The following is a 6000-nucleotide window of genomic DNA, read 5'->3' as shown; positions in this document are numbered from 1 at the left end:
ACACATTTCAGCATTAGAACAATCTCTGTAGCATATTGGTATCATATTCAATGTTTTAATTAGTTTATATAACAAACTCCAAAATAACCTGCAGGGAACGTTCAAACATTCAAACACATTCGAACGTTCAAACACACGTGCGGCAAACATGACTAGAATTTGGCTAAAATAACCTCTGATGATGACGTTCTCTATAGGTTATAAAAATAAACCCCCAAAATATTATATTTTATTATTATTATTTATGTTGGTACATTGTTCAGTATTATATTGAGAGCACTTTTTGTTAAACTTACTATTGTGTGGAAGAAAATACTTCAAGTAGGCTATACAGAATGTCTATCAGTTGTAAAGGTGTGTGAGTTTTATCATTTTAATTATATGCACTAGTGTATGTATATTTTTTATTACTATTTATTTATTTTTGGTACATTTCTTAAGCAGCATGATTTATTTTTAGACTTTTTTGTTGGCCAGTTGTGGTCTGTGCAATAAATATTAAAAGTTCTAAACCATTGATTGTGTTTTGTTGTTCCACTATAGTAGTGATAATATTTTAATATTTAAGTTAATAGGCGTCTCTCACATTGTCCCACGGCAACATTAAAATAGTGTAGATTAGTGTACAATGTTTTATAATAATAAGATGTTCTATTTAGTGTCCATTTAATTCATTTAACATTTCATATTGGGGGTATCCAAGAAATTTCTTATATTTAAACTTTTTTTTTTTTTTTTTTTTTTTAAGTAATGCAATAGTTACTTTCCCTGGTAATTAGTTACTTTTGTAATGATGTAATTCAGTTACTAACGCAGTTACTTTTTGTGAGAAGTAACTAGTAACTATAACTAATTACTTTTTTAAAGTAACTTACCCAACACTGGTAAACACATATACCATACAAACGCCATTCAGACACATCCAGGCGTGTGTTAAAGCGTTATCTGAGACTCTCACTCGCTGTCAGAGACTCTGAGGATCGCACGGGTTTCAGCGTGTGTGTGTCTCTCTCAGCGAAGGTGTCCTCGGTCCCGAGACTCAGAGCTGTTCTGGAGATTAATGACCGAACAGGTGCTTCATCTGTCACTGAAACACACACACACACACACACACATGCTGTCGTAGTGTTTCATTAAAATGGAAGTTCTGGATACATTTTGCAGACCTCACACCACAATCGCTATGCTCTAATTCCCTGTTTCTCTCTCTCTCTCTTACACACACACACACACACTTCTTCTTCTGGGTAGTCCATCGTCGTCCGATGATGACTTCTCCTATAATTTGTGTTCTTTGATGACTGTATAGTCTGATGCGGGACACACTGTCTTTCACAGACAGGGCACACACACACTCGCACACAAGCATGGCACACACACACTCGCACACAAGCATGGCACACACACACTCGCACACAAGCATGGCACACACACACACTCGCGATGTTCAGTAACTCTGTTCTGCATTCTGCCAGAGCTGTGATTCGCTGCACTGGTTTCCAGGGATGTGGGCTTCATCACACACTTCTTAAGAAAGCCTTTTAGTTGGTCTTTCAGACTCTTTTTTGGCCTCTTGCAAATCGGAGATGTACATTGGAGATTACATCCAAGATGTAATTGCCCGTAGAGTATCTTACGTGGAAGACGACTTGGCGGCGTTCTCACAACATGACCCAGCTGAGCTGCTGGAGCGATAGGGCTGCTCAGGATCTCAGTATGTGGCTCTCGATCTTGCCATGTCACTTTGAGGATGCGCTGCATTTAATGTGGAAAGATTCCAACATTTTCAGATTTCGAGTGTAGATGGTCCATGTTTCACAGCCATGCAGGAGAGTGGTGAGGCAGAGTGCCTGATAAACAGCAATCTCTGTGTGTAGATGTAAATCAGTATTGCTGAACACTCTTCAGTCTCCCGGATGCAGATGCAGCCTGACTGATCCTGTGGTGAATATATTGTCCATGCTACAACCACCAGATAAATAACTGGCAAGATATCTGAAGTGCGGCACTGTGGCGAGTGGGGAATCATGAAGAGTAAATACTGGAGGTTTTTGTAGGGGATCCGATGACCACTGGCAGAGGACTTCTGTTTTCTTGATATTCACATCTAAGCCCATCCGGCTGTATCAGCAGCTTTAAGAGTGGACTGTAGATCTGCTGGAGCATGTGACACTAGGGCACAATCATCCGCACACTGCAATTCCACACACACACGCACGCACGCACACACACACACACACACACACACACGCACACACACACACACGCACACACACAAGGATCCGGGGTGTGGATCTATATATAGATGTGCTGGTGTCTGATAGCCAGTTCATGTCTGACCCTCCAATACACTCTCTCAACAACACACTCAGCTCTGAACAACACACTCAGCTCTGGTCAACACACTCAGCTCTGGTCAACACACTCAGCTCTGGTCAACACACTCTACTACGATCTCCATGTTTATACAGAGGAAAAGCACAGAGATTCAAAGGATGACATATTTATTAGCACTTCCACTGATCCCTGAGTCCGTAGAGACGGTTTGTCCTAAATTTCCTCCTCGGGTGAAGTGTGTTTTACCCCAGAATGTGAAAGGCACCTTCAGCTGCCAGACTGTGGAGTGTGGGGTGTGTGTGTGTGTGTGTGTGTGTGTGTGCGTGTCAGTTTGGCTGTTAACCAGGAGTTATTTTCAACCAGAACAAAACTGAAACACCCTGATTTGCATCCCAAGGAGGAGCGTAGCGTCCCGGTGTCCTGATCTCAAGCCTCATTACTGAGATGTTTCAGCCAGAAACACTGCCTGACATTCTCCTTCACACCTGAAGCAAAGTCCTTGAAAAACGTTGGATTGTACATGCAACCTTTATTAACATAACAAATTTTGTATGTAATTTTGGGGGTATAAAGCACTCGATTTACTTCATTACTATTCTCAAGTAGCCTATTTGGGGAACTGGGAATATTTTGTGATGTAAATTCCATTCCAAATCGATGAATTGTTGAAAACCTCTTACCAATAACAAAATGTTTTTTTAGTCAGTTGAAAAGGTTTTAAATGAAGTTTTACGTAACAAAGTTCGGGAGGAGCATGTTCAGGTAATCAACCAATCAGCACGAGGAAGCCGGTATAAATATAGCCTTCCCTCACCTCTGTCCCTCGACAGTTTCACAGCACCCTTCCACCACCCCGTCACCTCACTCTCGGCTGGTTTTCTATCCCAGTAAAAGGGGGAGTACTCTGGGTTCGGGCCAGATTCAGAGCTCAGAGTCTTCTCCCGGACAGCCGCCAATAGGCATAAATTACTACATTCGATTTCATGTACGTGTGAACTCGTGAAATTGAATATACTAGGGGTTTTAAGCATGGGACAACAGTTTTTGTTGTATTCTCAGAACATCTCATGTATCTTTCTTATATAGACACCAAAAGAAATGTAAATAACCATGGGCATGAAATATTCCATTATTTTTAATAGAGTAAGGAATTTATTAAAGTCACATAAATTAAAGTCCCCCTATAGTCAATCATTTTAAATAGGTTAAATGTAACTCGACACCCTTGCCTCATTTAGTATACACGGTTCTATGAATATGCAAATGAGCCCCGCCTCCACTCACTCACTCACTCAGCTCAGAGATCCACTGGTTGACGATCACACGTTGATCTGATTGGTTACAAGATAGTTTGTGACGTCAGAAACACCAGCGATTTCAAAGCGTGTTTTTGAGACTGTCTTTGGTTCACTGCAGTTTTAAGGAGAAAATACTCAGCAATGGAGTCGACTTATGAATTTACACATGGTTTGTCTTAAAGTACATTAAAAACACCATATAGAAACAATATTAAAAGCTGGATTTTCACCACAAGGGGACTTTAAGAATGAATAAACTCATGTTGTTGGCTATCAATAAGATTAGGATAATAGAGTAACTAGTAATTTTGTTTATTTTAAATTAGAACATTAACCATAAGCATGACTTTTTGATGCACATTGTTAAACAACAACAAACAAACTGTCCAAGGCTTTCGCATGTCTGATTGATGCTATGCGAACGCCTCTCCGTGAGCCGGTGTCTGAAGCATGTGTGCAACACACCAATGAAACTGGCCTTTGAAGTGGTCATGTGATGACAGGTCTGCGAGTTCGCGAGACTAGAAACAGACACACGAACAGTCACAATCAGATTCTAATTGTCTGAAGGAAGACACACAGGTGTGTGTGCGGTATGGCAAAGCAATGCAGCGTTGAGTTCCCTTCTCAGGGAACCGGGGTTACATACTGTCAAACCAAAATTCATTCAGACACCTTCAACATTTCTCATATTATCACAGTTTATTCGCTATGGTTCAGAAAATATGACAAGAACAGAAAGGAAAGGATATCCGAGAATGGCCCTTCCCTTGTTCCTTCACTATAGGGAGGTCTTCAAGACAACTTCAAGAGAATAGGGTCAGTTGCGACTAGGGTTGCCATATTAGCCGGGACGTCCCGTATTTTGGCCCTAATTGATTTGTCCCGTACTTGACCTCCCTTGTCCCGTTTTTTGACTACTACGCTGATATAACCACTGACTGATACAACAGCAACAGCAGCAGTGCTGATCACGACACTTGACACCTGTCATCATCCAATCCGGTGAGCCTGTGTTTTACTGGGTTGCCACCGATGCCTCAAACAAGGGAAATAGAAAAATGTTTCCAGTGTGCGTGAGATATTTTTCTGTGTCTGATGGAGTGCGGTGCAAGTTACTTGACTTTAAGTTAAGTTTAACTGCAAATGGTATTCATGGAGCTCTGATGAACTGCCTGAAAATGTACGAACTGGATATAAAACACATCACAGCCTAAGCGGCAGATAATGGCAATGTTAACTTTGGAAAAAACACCACTATGTTTACCAGTTATTGAGCAGTGCCAACAGGCGCATTTTGAAAGCTAATTGCCCGGCTCATATAGCTCAAAACACCTGCAAGCACGCCTGTGATCAGCTCTCAGTGGATAGAGTCACTGGCTTTAAAGATCTACAGCCACTTCTCAGTTTCTGCTTCCAGAAGAGAGGAACTGCATGCATTTTTTGCCTTTGTTGACATTGAGTGGCGTGAAATTTTGCGTCATGTTTGCATGCAATGGTTGTCTCTTCATCCAGCCGTTGATCTCTCACCTCATACTTCAGGTCCCTTGGGGAGACCTGTCCTGCGGCACTGAGAAGGATTTTTGAGGACAAAGAAAAAACTGCAGCTGCTGAGATTTATCTGTGCTTTTTCCACAACGTGGGGAGTGTGTTTGACACGAGATGTTTACGAGGAGGTGGGAAAATTCAAAGTGAAGATGCTGAAGACAGCTTTTTTGGATACCAGACCAAGCAGCTGATGGACAAACCAGTGTCAGCACAGAGATCAAAGCAGGAAAAGGACTTTCTGAAGTTCTATGACTGTCATTGCATACATTGACAAATGGTTTGATTTCTCATCAGAAAATGTGATGATGAAGCTGAAGCCAGAGGGCCTACATGAGGAGCTCTCCTTCACTGACCTGGAGCAGGTGCTGGTTGCCCTCTAATGGCGCTTTTCCACTACACAGTACCAGCTCGCCTCGACTCGACTCGGCTCGGCTCTGTTTGGTTTTCCACTGTGTAAAAGTTGTACCTGTACCTGCTTCCAGGTACTTTTTTTCGTACCACCTCCGGCGAGGTTCTAAGCGAGCTGAGGCGATACTAAAATGTGACGTGAAAACACGGCAGACTGCTGATTGGTCAGAGAGAATCGTCACTATTCACTGCGTCATCATTGCACGCGCCAGACGGAGTATCCTGAATAAAAAACAGCAAAAACAAAAACATCCAAAAACAGCATACACTCGATTTCCTCCATTGTCCTGTGTGTGTGGGTAGCGGGTGTGTCTCGCGCGTCTGGCGTAAAAGATTGAGTCACGGCAGTTTCCTGCAGAGTCGCTATGACGACCAGGTACTATTGTGGAGGTACTATCTGCAATGGAAA

The sequence above is a fragment of the Abramis brama genome (genome assembly GCF_963993115.1).
Source record: "Abramis brama genome assembly, chromosome: 17".
NCBI lineage: Eukaryota > Metazoa > Chordata > Actinopteri > Cypriniformes > Leuciscidae > Abramis > Abramis brama.
This window is presented reverse-complemented; position numbering follows the sequence as displayed.